General features: G+C 39.5%; 1 protein-coding gene across 1 annotated transcript in view; it reads left to right on the forward strand.

The window, feature by feature from the left end:
* Nucleotides 1-16,810, forward strand: part of ANO8 (anoctamin 8) — a 308,265-nt gene that overhangs the window by 38,736 nt on the left and 252,719 nt on the right. The window lies entirely within an intron of this gene.

Raw genomic sequence — 16,810 nt, forward strand, 5'->3', positions numbered from 1 at the left:
TGGTTGCTGCTGCACGCAATGTTGATGGTGAACAGATCAAAACACTGACAGAATCCATGGATGGCAGGCTTTTGAGTGTCCTTGCAAAGAAAGGTGGCTATATTGGTGTCACACTGAAGATTATCTTTAAGAATTTAAACCTCTGTTTTCTAGGATTCACAAATATGACAATTTATAAATATATATATGTTACACAGAGGATAGCACAGGAGGCCCAAAGGTGTGTAAGCTCTGTGTATTAATATGGCCCTTTAATAGTCTGTACTCAAATCTCTCTGGAGTTCAGTGAATATTTAGGGCGTAACAGTGTAACAAAATATGTAACAGATTGAGGTAGAGTATACAAATGACTAAGATACTGATATTAGGCAGGATCAATAAACAGTTGTTGTTGCGGTATGTAATTCTCTGTATAATGGCAGTCTGTTGTTATACAATGTAATAATATACGACCTGATTCCACTAGCGTGGAAGGTAGAACTCCAGAGGTGTCAGAGTGGAGGGATCAGACCAGGCAAGTTTGTTCAGTCACCGGAGCCCCTTATCCTCTGCACGCGGTGAGTAGGGAGAGCTGTAGCTGCGGCTGCAGCTGATGACGTCACCCGCTCTGAAGCCGGAGGGCTGTGAGGATGCGGAGCTGCAGCGCAGCTCAGTCTGCTTAACTTGAGGCCAGTTAGTATGTTAGCGGTACCGGCAGGTAAGCTGAGACAGGCAAAGTGGAGATAGGTAGAGCCCAGAGTGTAACTGGTTCTGGCTGCTGTAGACAGGGTAACGGAAACTTTGGAATCACAGCAGGTATAGTGGCTAGAAAGCCAGACTTGGGTGAGGAGGTAGAACATTCAGAATCTACCAAACAAAATAACCAAGCAATGAGTCTAGGAGGGGGAGGTGCCTTTATAGCACTAATGGTAATTAAGGATGATACCAGTTAAAGGTACAGAGCATGAAAGGAACCCTGACAGAGTCCCCCCCCAAAGAAACCACAACGAGGTTTCAAGGAACGGGCCTCTCAGGGTTACGACGATGGAAGAGAGAAACCAAATGAGGGGCTGTAACATTTGTAGCGGGTTCCCAAGAATCCTCTGAAATATCAAAACCCTTCCAATGGATCAGGTATTCCAAACGGCCGCCTCTGCGCCTAGAGTCCAGGATGCTGTGAACCTCATATTCGAGGTCATCGGCCAAGGAGTGGTTAGGAAGTTCGACCACGGGAGTGGAAGCAGAGGAGTCACTAGGTTTAATGAGAGACACATGGAAGGTCGGATGGATCCGGTAGGTGGAAGGCAGTTTCAAGGTGACAGTAACAGGATTTGGAAGAGCCACAATCGGGAAAGGACCAATGAAAAGTCTAGTTAGTTTTCTTGAAGGAAGATGGAGCTTTAAATTTTTTGTGGACAACCAAACTAGTTGACCTATACGGTACTCAGGTTGTTGTCTATGACGTAGATCATAGTGTTTTTTATATGATGCTTGTGCATGTCTAATGTTATCTTGTATGACAGTGAATGCCTGTGAGATATCATTTATAGTGTCATTTACTTGAGGACAGGTAGATTCAACTCTAGGGAGCATATGGTTTCTCGGATGGATGCCATTGTTAATGAAGAAAGGGCTGTATTTGGTAGAAGCATTAGGAGTATTATTATATGCAAATTCAGCCAACGGGAGGAACGAGTACCACGAATCGTGTTGGTGGGAACAGTAACAGCGAAGGTACTGTTCCAACCACTGATTGGTCCTTTCAGTTTGTCCGTTACATTGGGGATGATAAGAAGTAGTTAGTTTCTGTTTAATTTGTAAGGCTATACATAATTGTTTCCAAAATTTTGAGGTAAACTGAGAACCTCTGTCAGTGAGTATACTGGTTGGGATCCCATGAAGTCGAACAATTTCTTTGATGAAAAGTTGTGATATAAGTGACGCTGTAGGTACAGAGGTGGTTGGAATGAAGTGAGCCATTTTAGAGAATACATCTACAACAACCATTATACATGTGTATGAGGATGAGTTAGGTAAATCTACAATGAAATCAAGTGAAATGTCAGTCCATGGTTTTGTTGGTATAGGATTGGGTTGTAACAATCCTATAGGTCTCATATGAGAAGGTTTAGAGCTAGAACAAGTATCACAATGTGAGATGTAACTTTTGACAGAAGTTACAAGTGAGGGCCACCAGTAAGATCGTCTTAGGAGAGACAAAGTTTTGTGAACCCCCAGATGTCCTGCTAGTGGAGAATCATGAACAGAATTAAGAACAGTGTTTCTTAAATTAGGTGGAACATATAGTAGTTGGTTATGGTAGTATAAACCATCTTTGTCCCTTTGTAGTAGGTCAGTTGGTTTGGTAGCATCACTTTCTTGTGAGCATTGGATATCAAGTGGTTTTAAAACGAGGGAGGCTATGATATTTTCTTTTGGTATCACAGTCGATGGTGGGTTGTCTGAATTAGGCTTTTGATACATTCTTGAGAGTGCGTCAGCCTTGGCGTTCTTTGATCCAGGCCTGTATGTGATAACATAATGAAATCGTGAAAAATAAAGACTCCATCTGAGTTGTCTTGATGAGAGAGTCCTATTCGTATGAAGGTATTGCAGATTTTTGTGATCTGTGAGGATAACAATAGGATGGGTTGAACCCTCCAAAAGGTGACGCCAATGGTCAAAAGAACTCTTTATTGCCAAGAGTTCTTTCTCGCCAACAGGATAGTTCAGTTCTGCGGGTGTCATCACCCTTGAAAAAAAAGCTACTGGGTGAATGGGTTCTTTAAAAGACTTCCTCTGTGAAAGAACGGCTCCCAGGGCAAAATCTGATGCATCAACTTCCAGAATAAACTGTAAGTTGGTGTCAGGGAACTGAAGTATTGGAGCGGTAGTGAATCGGTTTTTTAGGTTATCAAAAACCTTTTGAGTGAGTAATGACCAATGAAACTTATGGTGTAGTTTTGTGAGATCAGACAGTGGTTTAGTCAGTGCTGCAAATTTATGGATAAATTTACGATAAAAGTTTGCGAACCCAAGGAAACGTTGTATATCTTTTTTACACTTGGGGACAGGCCATTGTCTGATACAATTTACTTTAGTTTCTTCCATTCTAATACCTGTGGAGCTAATGTGATAACCCAAAAAGGACACTTGATCAACATGGAATAAACACTTCTCCAACTTAGCATAGAGACTATGTGTACGTAATCTGTCAAGAACTGTTGTGACATGTTTAATATGATCCTGTAAGTTTTGTGAATATATAAGAATGTCATCTAGGTATACGACAATGTAAACATCTAAGATGTCACGGAAAATATCGTTAATGAAATTCTGAAATGTAGCCGGCGCATTACAGAGTCCGAATGGCATAACAACATACTCGAATAACCCGTAGCGGGTTCTAAATGCTGTCAGCCACTCGTCGCCGGCACGGATTCTGACGAGGTTGTAGGCCCCTCTTAGGTCCAATTTTGTGAAGACCTTAGCTCCTCGCAACCTCTCAATAAGTTCTGGTATTAATGGAAGTGGGTATCTGTTTTTTATTGTACGTTTATTGAGTTCTCTATAATCTATGATCGGCCTGAGTGAATCATCCTTATTTCTCACAAAGAAAATACCAGCACCTGCTGGTGATGTGGAAGGCCTGATAAAGCCTTTCTCAAGACTTTCCTGTAAGTAATTTTTTAGATGATCCAATTCAGGTTTGGATAGGGGATAAATATGACCATAGGGTATAGTAGACCCTGGTAGAAGCTCAATGGGGCAATCATATACTCTATGAGGTGGTAGGGATTGGGCTTCTTTTTTACTGAATACATCAGAGTATGCAGAATAACAGTTAGGCAGTGTAGGTTCAGATACTACTGATATTTGATGTATGGTGTAACAAGATTGCATACAGTAATTAGATGATAGTGAAATGGAAAAGTCAGTCCAATTTAAAGTAGGTTTGTGTGTTTTTAACCAAGGAATACCTAATATGAGGGGGAACATTGGAGATGTGATAACGTTAAAACATATAGTTTCACTATGACCTGTACTGGTACACATATCCAACGGCACGGTTTGTTGATTTACTGGACCTGAGGAGAGAGGGGAACCATCAACAACATTAAACAAGACAGGAGAAGATTTTGCTTCAATAGGTATTTTATTGGCCCTTACGAACTCAAGGTCAATGAAATTACCACTTGCTCCTGTGTCAATTAGAGCTTCAGTTCTGACCCTGTGATGTTGCCACTGTAAGGAGAGAGATAAAAAACAATAAGTACTATTTTTGTCCTTCAGGTTATGGTAACGTAAAGTGGTTTTTGACCTACCCGACTTTTGCTTAATCAAAAGGGGGCATCCCTTAACTTCATGGTCTCTGGCGGCGCAGTACATACAGAGATTCAGGAGGCGGCGTCTGTTCTTTTCTTGTTGGGAAAGAGGTCCCTTAATTACTCCAATCTCCATCGGAGTCTCCACATCATGTTCTCTATGTGTGATTTGTGTAGTGATTTTCCTTGGAATAGTAACATGTCCTGTCTTCTCATGTCGGCGTTCCCTGATCCTTCTATCAATGGTGATAGATAAAGTGTAGAGATCTTCGAGGGAAGCAGGGATTCCAATCCTAGATAACTCATCCTTGATATCATCAGATAATCCTATCCGGAAGTGGTTTTTCAAGGATGGTTCATTCCATTGGGAATCTTTTGCATGTATTTTGAACTGGGCAATGTAATCTTCTACAGGTTGCCTGTTCTGTTTTAAAGCTCTTATGGAAGCTTCGGCAGAGCTTTGTTTGAAGGGATCATCATATAAAGATGACATCTGCTTCAAGAAATCATCCAGTGAGTTCAAGATGGGATCTTGGATCTCATAATAAGTATCAGCCCAAGCACGAGGCTCTGCCCTTAGGAAGGATATGATAGTAAGGACCTTGAGTCTGTCTGTCCTGTATGTGTTTGGTTTTAACTCAAACAGCAGGAGACATGAGTTTTTAAACTCCCTGTACTGGGATCTGTTGCCTGAAAACTTGTCTGGTAAACTGACCTGTGGTTCAGGTGCCTGTACAGGAGGATTAGTCTTAGTATTGTAAAGGTCTCTTATACAGGTTTTAACTGTTTCATTATCACTCTGCAGCTCTCTTACAGTCTGTGTAAGGTTATCAATGCACTGTGACATATTAGTGATTTTAACCGTTAAGTCCTCAGAGGTCATTTTAAGGCTTGGTTATTATGTCACACTGAAGATTATCTTTAAGAATTTAAACCTCTGTTTTCTAGGATTCACAAATATGACAATTTATAAATATATATATGTTACACAGAGGATAACACAGGAGGCCCAAAGGTGTGTAAGCTCTGTGTATTAATATGGCCCTTTAATAGTCTGTACTCAAATCTCTCTGGAGTTCAGTGAATATTTAGGGCGTAACAGTGTAACAAAATATGTAACAGATTGAGGTAGAGTATACAAATGACTAAGATACTGATATTAGGCAGGATCAATAAACAGTTGTTGTTGCGGTATGTAATTCTCTGTATAATGGCAGTCTGTTGTTATACAATGTAATAATATACGACCTGATTCCACTAGCGTGGAAGGTAGAACTCCATAGGTGTCAGAGTGGAGGGATCAGACCAGGCAAGTTTGTTCAGTCACCGGAGCCCCTTATCCTCTGCACGCGGTGAGTAGGGAGAGCTGTAGCTGCGGCTGCAGCTGATGACGTCACCCGCTCTGAAGCCGGAGGGCTGTGAGGATGCGGAGCTGCAGCGCAGCTCAGTCTGCTTAACTTGAGGCCAGTTAGTATGTTAGCGGTACCGGCAGGTAAGCTGAGACAGGCAAAGTGGAGATAGGTAGAGCCCAGAGTGTAACTGGTTCTGGCTGCTTTAGACAGGGTAACGGAAACTTTGGAATCCCAGCAGGTATAGTGGCTAGAAAGCCAGACTTGGGTGAGGAGGTAGAACATTCAGAATCTACCAAACAAAATAACCAAGCAATGAGTCTAGGAGGGGGAGGTGCCTTTATAGCACTAATGGTAATTAAGGATGATACCAGTTAAAGGTACAGAGCATGAAAGGAACCCTGACAATTGGTCACTGATTTGTTTTTGTTTTGTTTTTGAATGTCAGAAATGTATATTTGTGAATGTTGAGATGTTATATTGGTTTCACTGGTAAAAATAAATAATTAAAATGGGTATATATTTGTTTTTTGTTAAGTTGCCTAATAATTATGCACAGTAATAGTCACCTGTACACACAGATATCCCCCTAAAATAGCTATAACTAAAAACAAACTAAAAACTACTTCCAAAACTATTCAGCTTTGATATTAATGAGTTTTTTGGGTTCATTGAGAACATGGTTGTTGTTCAATAATAAAATTAATCCCCAAAAATACAACTTGCCTAATAATTCTGCACTCCCTGTATATATATATATACATACATACATATTCAAGTGATCGCATTTACTTTAATCTTGTAATACAAACATTCTATCCAATGCACGCAAACAGCCGCGATAAACCCCTTATTGCATAACTGTTAGCGTGCCATTTGTAATCTGGCCCTAAATAATTTTATAAGCATAGTATTGAGGTTATTCCTTGCCTCCCTCTAGACATGTTTGAAGCATGTTGAAATATAACTTTCACTGCATTCTAGTGCTGACCTTGTTGCACATGTGCAGCAACTCTACGTCAGATACTTGCAGTGCAACCCAAGTTCCAATATGGCTACCCTAATATTTGGAGGGAGGTGCGTGAAGTGTTTAGTGTCCTTTTAAATAGTGATTTCTGCCTTGTTTGCATCTGATGCGTATGTTTTTGGGTTTGTACCTATATGTAGGCTTGCAGGACTTGCTAAAGAATCGCTCATTTGAAATGTGATTTAGAAGCACATATTGCTTTATTATTAAATAGATTTTCAGAAATGTTGTATTTTGGATGCATAGTTTTGGCAGCCACAATTTGTCGTGTGCGCACACACTCCTACGTTGGCATACTATGTTTATGTTGGAATGTTTCTCTGTGCATACATAGAATATTACACACATAACTTCCATCATGTCTATTTATAGAAGTGCACATGCGTGCATATACACTATGGTATACTGATATTATATGACTCTTCTACACAGCTCACATCTTGTGAGAGCAATGAGTGACTAGGTCAGTCCCACTGAACTCAATGGAGCTGTTTCTGTCTCGCAACTTGACGCCACATAGAACCACTTACACTATTAAGTATACTGGCATTACAACAATGTTTTAAAAACATTACTAAACAAATAAATGAGGAAACAAACAGTCTCTATAAAACAGTCCATTCCAACATTGCAACATTGCAAAAGACCATGAGATTCTATACTTAAGGATTTTGATGGGGTGTAGCGCCAAAGACGAGCACCTATAGCTCTGAACAGTAGGCTAACTAGCTAGCTTGGAAAATGTACTAAGAAAATAAATGTGTTCAGAGCACCTCAAATGGGCTATACACATTGTACAACACCTAGCCCATTTGAGGCGCTCTGAACACATTTATTTTCTTAGATTCTATACTTCACACGGGCAATCAAATCTTTCTAATAACTGAATGCTGAGTTACACAGGTGAAAATCCCAAGCCTCAAGACCGCCCACCATCAACCCCTTTTTTGCTATTGTAATACAAATACCATTCTATTCAGTGAGACTTTAACATAACAAAATAGACAAGTGAATATTTAAAGTGAGATTAAACGCATGTACCTGCCTCTGATTATGGGTGCCGCCATTTTGGAACCTACATTACACTGTAGGTATCTGAAGGAGAGGTGCTGCAAAAGTGCGAAACACATAAGCACTGGAATGCAGTAAAAGGTAGATTTTAATATGGCTGCGAATAACCTCAATACTATGTTTATAAAAAGTCTTTGGTGTTTTAATGTCCCTTTTGACATTTATACACATCTGTTTTCCCAAGTGTTGTAGTGGTATTTATTGGTTTTCTGTGTTTCAAGTATTTCACAACAATATCATATATTGGGCCATTTAACACAACTATGGTCCAGATTACAAGTTGAGCGCTAATTAATTCTGCGCCCACATACGAGCAAATTTGCCCGTTTGCGGGCATGCGATAAATAACCAGCCATTACAAGTGAGCTTGCGGTAGCAATTAACTCTCAGAAAATTAACCAGAGATCAGATCTATGGTTAATTTTTTAAAAGTGCCCCGATTAGCCCCAAAATAAACTCTGCTACTTTTTTTTTTTTAATATATATATTAAAAAAAAGCTAAAACATTGTTTCCATAAACAAATACTGCACTGAGCAGTTTCTATGGCAAGTGGCGGGTGTGGGGTGTTATAAAAAAAAAAAACGGCACTCAAAAGTGCCTTTACATTGCGGTCTATGGGAACTGTGCGTTCCCTGTAAATATATGTATATGCTTATACACATATATATTTATGTGTTAATATGTGTATATACACATATTAACATCTTAGCAACCAAGGACGTGCCAGGAATGTCTTATGAAAACCGGTCGTTTACGACCAAGGACGTGCCTGACACGTCCTCTAGGGTTTCAAGCAGTGGAAGCGATCGTGATCGCTTCCAGCCACTTTCAAGGTATTGCAGTGATGCCAAGATATTGAGGCATCACTGCAATACCCTTTTTTACCCACCAATGCAGAGAGAGGGAAGAGAGCTGTTTGAGAGGGGTCAGGGAGGGATCAGGGGGTGGGATGTGTCAGGTGGGAGGCTGTTCTCTACACTAAAGCTAAAATTAACCATACAAGCTCCCTACAAGCTACCTAATTAATCCCTTCACTGCTGGGCATAATATAAGTGTGGTGCGCAGCGGCATTTAGCAGCCTTCTAATTACCAAAAAGTGTTGCCAAAGCCATAAATGTCTGCTATTTCTGAACATAGGGTATCCCAGAGAAGCATTTACAACCATTTGTGCCATAATTGCACAAGCTGTTTGTAAATAATTTCAGTGAGAAACATAAAGTTTGTGAAAAAGTTAACATTTTTTTTTTATTGATCGCATTTGTCGATGAAATGGTGGCATGAAATATACCAAAATGGGCCTAGATCAATACTTTAGGTTGTCTACTAAAAAAAATGTATACATGTAAAGGGTTATTCAGTGATTCCTGACAGATATCAATGTTACAATGTAACTATCGCTAATTTTGAAGAAAAAAAAATGGTTTGAAAATAGCAAAAGTGCTACTTGTACTTATTTCACTATAACTTGCAAAAAAAAGCAAAAAATATGTAAACATTGGATATTTCTAAACTCAGGACAAAAAAAACTATTTAGCATGAGAGTTTTTTGGTGGTTGTAGATGCCTAAGAGATTTTAGGGGTCAAAGTTAGAAAAAGTGTTTTTTTTTTCTTTCATTTTATCATCATATTTTATATATTTTTTAATATTTTTAATATGATGAAAATAATGGTATCTTTAGAAAGTCTATTTAATGGTGAGAAAAACGGTATATAATAGATGTGGGTACAGTAAATGAGTAAGAGTAAAATTACAGCTAAACACAAACACTGCAGACATGTAAAAACAGCCCTGGGGCGCGATCCGATATCGATCGCAGTTTGCGGCGCAAGCGAGGGAACCGGCGTCGCCCGCAGTTTCAGCTCGCAACTCGAGCCATCCCATATAGGTCGCCGTCAGATGCTAACGTGCCGTAAGTCTCACAAACCAGCGATGTCCAGAAATCTGCGTAAGTACAAATTTCTGGCGTCGCCAGTGACTTGCGCCACGTTAGAATCTGCCGGCGCCTATAAAACCTGACTAAAGTTTAAAACACCCAGACTGTCTAACACGCCTCCTAACATAGCCCGCACTGTCTAACACGCCTCCCTAACATAGCCCGCACTGTCTAACACGCCTCCCTAACATAGCCCGCACTGTCTAACCCTCTATCCGCTATCCCCCCTCACTATCCTAACAATAAAAAAGCTATTAACCCCTAAACCGCCGCTCCCGTACCCCGCCACAACCTAATAAAGTTATTAACCCCTAAACCGCCGCTCCCGTACCCCGCCGCCAGCTATATTATATCTATAACCCCCTAAAGTGAGCCCCTAACACCGCCGCCATCTATATTAAAATTATTAACCCCTAATGTAAGCCCCTTACACCGCCGCCATCTCGATTAAAATGATTAACCCCTAATTTAATCTACCTACCCCGCCGCCAGCTATATTATCTATATTAACCCTAAGTATATTATAGTTAATATAGGTATTACATTATATATATTAACTATATTAACCCTAATTATATTAGGGTTAATATAGTTAATATAGTTACTATAGTATTTATATTAACTATATTAACTCTATCTAACCCTAACTAAATTTATATTAAATTAATCTAATTCATTTATAAACTAAAATGTTCCTATTTAAATCTAAATACTTACCTATAAAATAAACCCTAAGATAGCTACAATATAATTAATAATTACATTGTAGCTATGTTAGGGTTAATATTTATTTTACAGGTAAATTGTTAATTATTTTAACTAGGTATAATAGATATTAAATAGTTATTAACTATTTAATATCTACCTAGTTAAAATAATTACCCAATTACCTGTAAAATAAATCCTAACCTAAGTTACAAATACACCTACACTATCAATAAATTTAATAAACTACTAACATCTATCTAAAAATACAATTAAATTAACTAAACTAAATTACAAAAAAAAACAAACACTAAATTACAAAAAATAAAAAAAAGATTACAAGATATTTAAGCTAATTACACCTATTCTAAGCCCCCTAATAAAATAATAAACCCCCAAAATAAAAAAAATTCCCTGCCCTATTCTAAATTCAACAAATTTCAAAGCTCTTTACCTTACCAGCCCTTAAAAGGGCCTTTTGTGGGGCATGCCCCAAAGAATTCAGCTCTTTTGCATACAAGAAATACAATACCCCCCCCCCCCATTACAACCCACCACCCACATACCCCTATTCTAAACCCACCCAAACCCCCCTTAAAAAAGCCTAACACTACCCCCCTGAAGATCTCCCTACCTTGTCTTCACCACACCGGGCCGAACTCCTGATCCGATCCGGGCGATGTCTTCCTCCAAGCGGCAAAGAAGAATTCTTCCTCCGGCGATGTCTTCCTCCAAGCGGCAAAGAAGAATTCTTCCTCCGGCGACGTCTTCCTCCAAGCGGCAGCAAAGTCTTCATTCTTCCGGCGGCATCTTCAATCTTCTTTCTTCGCTCCGCCGCCGCGGAGCATCCATCCCGGCCGACTGCTGAACTTGGAATGATGTACCTTTAAATGACGTCATCCAAGATGGCGTCCGCCGAATTCCGATTGGCTGATAGGATTCTATCAGCCAATCGGAATTAAGTTAAAAAAAATCTGATTGGCTGATTGAATCAGCCAATCAGATTCAAGTTCAATCCGATTGGCTGATCCAATCAGCCAATCAGATTGAGCTCGCATTCTATTGGCTGATCGGAACAGCCAATAGAATGCAAGCTCAATCTGATTGGCTGATTGGATCAGCCAATCGGATTGAACTTGAATCTGATTGGCTGATTCAATCAGCCAATCAGATTTTTTTAACTTAATTCCGATTGGCTGATAGAATCCTATCAGCCAATCGGAATTCGGCGGACGCCATCTTGGATGACGTCATTTAAAGGTACATCATTCCAAGTTCAGCAGTCGGCCGGGATGGATGCTCCGCGGCGGCGGAGCGAAGAAAGAAGATTGAAGATGCCGCCGGAAGAATGAAGACTTTGCTGCCGCTTGGAGGAAGACGTCGCCGGAGGAAGAATTCTTCTTTGCCGCTTGGAGGAAGACATCGCCGGAGGAAAAATTCTTCTTTGCCGCTTGGAGGAAGACATCGCCCGGATCGGATCAGGAGTTCGGCCCGGTGTGGTGAAGACAAGGTAGGGAGATCTTCAGGGGGGTAGTGTTAGGCTTTTTTAAGGGGGGTTTGGGTGGGTTTAGAATAGGGGTATGTGGGTGGTGGGTTGTAATGGGGGGGGGTATTGTATTTCTTGTATGCAAAAGAGCTGAATTCTTTGGGGCATGCCCCACAAAAGGCCCTTTTAAGGGCTGGTAAGGTAAAGAGCTTTGAAATTTGTTGAATTTAGAATAGGGCAGGGAATTTTTTTTATTTTGGGGGTTTATTATTTTATTAGGGGGCTTAGAATAGGTGTAATTAGCTTAAATATCTTGTAATCTTTTTTTTATTTTTTGTAATTTAGTGTTTGTTTTTTTTTGTAATTTAGTTTAGTTAATTTAATTGTATTTTTAGATAAATGTTAGTAGTTTATTAAATTTATTGATAGTGTAGGTGTATTTGTAACTTAGGTTAGGATTTATTTTACAGGTAATTGGGTAATTATTTTAACTAGGTAGATATTAAATAGTTAATAACTATTTAATATCTATTATACCTAGTTAAAATAATTAACAATTTACCTGTAAAATAAATATTAACCCTAACATAGCTACAATGTAATTATTAATTATATTGTAGCTATCTTAGGGTTTATTTTATAGGTAAGTATTTAGATTTAAATAGGAACATTTTAGTTTATAAATGAATTAGATTAATTTAATATAAATTTAGTTAGGGTTAGATAGAGTTAATATAGTTAATATAAATACTATAGTAACTATATTAACTATATTAACCCTAATATAATTAGGGTTAATATAGTTAATATATATAATGTAATACCTATATTAACTATAATATACTTAGGGTTAATATAGATAATATAGCTGGCGGCGGGGTAGGTAGATTAAATTAGGGGTTAATCATTTTAATAGAGATGGCGGCGGTGTAAGGGGCTTACATTAGGGGTTAATCATTTTTATATAGGTGGCGGCGGTGTAAGGGGTCAGATTAGGGGATAGATAAGGTAGATGGCGGCGGTTTTAGAGGCTCACAGTAGGGGGTTAGTTTATGTAGATGGCGGCGGGGTCCGGGAGCGGCGGTTTAGGGGGTAATAACTTTATTAGGGATTTCGGGGGGGGGGGGATCGCGGTTGACAGGTAGATAGACATTGCGCATGCGTTAGGTGTTAGGTTTATTTTAGCAGATCGCGATTGACAGGGAGATAGACATTGCGCATGCGTTAGGTGTTAGGTTTATTTTCTAGTTAGTTTAGGGAGTTACGGGGCTCCAATAGTCAGCGTAAGGCTTCTTACGGCTGCTTTTTGTGGCGAGGTGAAAATGGAGTAAGTTTTCTCCATTTTCGCCACGTAAGTCCTTACGCTGCATATTGGATACCAAACTGCGCGGGTTTGGTATACCTGCCTATGGCCCAAGAAACTGCGGGCGACGGCAGAAATATACGGGCGTAACTTCTAGGTTACGCCGAATATGTGATACCAAATCCGCGCAAATATTGGCGTCGCCGGCTTTTGCGGGCGACGCTTTATATCGGATCGACCCCCTGGTCCTTAACGGTAAGTTAAGAAAATTGAAAAATGGTCTGGTCACTAAGGGGTTAAAGGAATAGTCTAGTTAAAATTAAACTTTCATGATTCAGATAGAGCATGTAATTTTAAGCTACTTTAATCTATTATTATTTTCTCTTTGTTCTCTTGGTATCTTTATTTGAATGTAAGCTTAGGAGCCAGCCCATTTTTGGTTCAGCACCTGGGTAGCACTTGCTGATTAGTGGCTACATTTAGACACCAATCAGAAAGCGCTACTCAGGTGCTGAACAGAAAATGGGCTGGCTCCTATGCTTACAGTCTTGCTTTTTTATATAAACATACCAAGAGAACAAAGAAAAAATAACAATAAGAGTAAATTAGAAAGTTGTTTAAAATTGCATGCTCTATCTGAATCATGAATGTTTCCTTTTGACTAGACTATCCCTTTAAAACATAAATATATATTTATATTTGCTGCCCAACTCTGCGCAACTTACCCTCTTCGCGGCGCTAGTTCTCATGCCGTGTCTTACGGCATAAGAACGAGGTTCCCATTGGTGCCTATGGGAGTGCGCACTCGTGAACGCAATGCTCCTGTGCTATGGAAATGCGAGGTCACGTTCGCATTGCACCTCACTTGTAATACTAGCGCACATTAGCATGCGCTGGTATTACTTAGGTGAGCGCAAATGTCGCTTTTGCGTAAGCAATATTTAGTGCTCAACTTTTAATCTGGCCCAATATGTGTTAATGGCAAGAACACCTATTAGTGATTGGCTGTAAAAGATAGGTGAAATAAGCTTCAGTTAATTTCTAACATCTTGCCTGAACAATGAGTCCCCCCAGCAGCATAATGTGTGTCTATGTGTCTAGACCAAAGGCATATGTAGGCTGTGATTGGTGGGCAGGGATTCTGAATGTAGACTATGATTAAGCGCCACTAGGGGGCTCGAAACGCGTCAGGCCATCTGTCCCTCTTGTCTGTGTGTCCGCCACTTGCCTGGACTGTTTGTATATTTTTAACTAAGCTGAAGAAAAAAGGTTGTATTTTTACTATTTACACACCGAGCAGTGCCTGCATCTTTTTGTACATATCTCCAGGGATTATGAAGTGGTTGTGATCATAGATATTAGTCCCACAAGGCAGAGTAGTATTAAGCACATGAGAGTATCTCCTTAGATCAATAAACCACTTTGAATAGGCTGACAGGAAGTGGCTAAAGAAATGGTTTACATAATGTTTAAATATGATATTAAACAGGATTTGTATATAAAATCAAAGTGTTTTAATACAAAATACAGGATTGACATGTTAGTGATAATAATAAAAATCGTATAAAGCTTTACAATTCCACATCTGCAAAGGCGAGTTTGAGAACATGTTGGTTTTAAAGATTTTTTTATATTTCCAGGACCAGTCAACACAGTAGATTTGCATAATCAACAAATGCAAGATACCAAGACAATACAATAGCACTTAGAGGCCAATTTAACAAATGTTTTGCGGACCTGATCCGACCGTGTGGATCAGGTCCGCAAGACATTGCTGAATGCGGAGAGCAATACGCTCTCCGTATTTAACATTGCACCAGCAGCTCACAAGAGCTGCTGGTGCAACGCCGCCCCCTGCAGACTCGTGGCCAATCGGCCGTCAGCAGGGGGGTGTCAATCGAATTCCGGCGATTCCTGCCCGCCTGCTCAGAGCAGGTGGACAGGGTTATGGAGCAGCGGTCTTTGTGACCACTGCTTCATAACTTGTGTTTCTGGTGACTCTGAAGACTCGCCAGAACCTCGGGCCGTCAAGCTCCATTCGGAGCTTGATAGATAGGCACCCTTGTCTGAACTTAAAATGAATAGTAGATTTTTTTTTCTGACAGTTTTAAAAGTTTTGTCTATTTCCACTCCCCCTGTATCATGTGACAGCCATAAGCCACCCACAAATGCATACATGTACCATGTGACAGCCATCAGCCAATCAAAAATTCATATACGCTTATTCTGTGAAGTCTTGCACATGCTCAGTAGGAGCTGGCGACTCAAAAAGTTTAAATATAAAAAGACTGTGCACTTTTTTTAATGGAAGTAAATTGGAAAGTTGTTTAAAATTGCATGCTCTATCTGAATAATGAAAGTTTAATTTTGACTTGAGTGTCCCTTTAAGAAGTTTCTTGAACTGTATTGATGTTTAGTGAGATGCGTGAGTAGATCCTTATGTGCCCCAGGTTGGGCTGACTAAAGCAAGTTTAGTTAACTCACTGATTGAAAGTGAAATACAACAACAATTTTGATTTATACAGAGCATACAATTTTAAACAAATTTCCAATTTATTTCTTTTATCAAATATTCTTTCCTTTTTGAAAAGCAGAAATGTAAACTTTTTTTTTTCTGGAAGACCCATCTGAAGCAATCAAGTGCTTAATCCTGGCCCTATTCTTTAGATGAAAGAATGAGAATTAGACTGTGGCTAACACATGGTACTTAATGGAACGTTCTAAATCAAGAATCACACCACAATTTCATTCTTGCAGGTGTAATCCTTTATATTCCAGATCAATTTGTTGACCTTGTTGCAGCCGTGTTGTCAACAGAAGCCTCCTCCCACCACAATTACCTGTGATTCGTCAGGGTTTCATCTTCAGCCAGCTGACACCACTCCAGGAGATTAGTAAAACGCTCATTGATCATTTCCACTTGATCACAAATTTGAATTACATATAGATCAGTATAGAAGTGATTGCCTGAACTAACTCCAGTACTCACTAAAAGGACAGATTTTTAGGAATACTGTTCCTTTAACGTTAGATAAGCACAATTACTAAATAGCTGAAAATATCACATGTGCTGTATGTCTCCTATAGAAAGTAATGGAGTTTGCTGGAAAGAGAAACTTCACTAGGTAGAGTGAAGTTAATAGTAAGCAGGGGGCACACTTTAAAAATTAATTCCTGCATTAATTCCTGCATCAAAAATAAAAATCACATTGCGCTGCTTTCTGCATAGAACATCTTACAATCGCCTTTATTTATGTATGCATGCGCTTTTCGGATAGCGTATTAAGAACTAGATTACAAGTGGAGCGTTATTTTGCGTTATCGCTATTGTGAAAACTCTGTTAGGATTTAGTCTGAATCAGTTTTGTATACTGACAATCAAGAGTTAATAATATACAGGTGTCTTTAATAGACACCATGGCTTTAAATGCTTGCAGGTTTGTGTTCTGAAACATGCCAGTGACCAAGGGCTAGGGGAGAGCACGAAACATGTTTGGCTAGCAGTCCTAACCTGCGTTTGGAATTTTACCTGTTTGTTTTTATGGCTTCTGTGATTTTTTTAGAACGACTGCAATAAAAGATTTTCTACTTTTTATCTTCAGATGAAAGCCCTTTGGCTGCCTGTTATTT

The sequence above is a fragment of the Bombina bombina genome, chromosome 2 (genome assembly GCF_027579735.1).
Source record: "Bombina bombina isolate aBomBom1 chromosome 2, aBomBom1.pri, whole genome shotgun sequence".
Taxonomy (NCBI): Eukaryota; Metazoa; Chordata; class Amphibia; order Anura; family Bombinatoridae; genus Bombina; species Bombina bombina.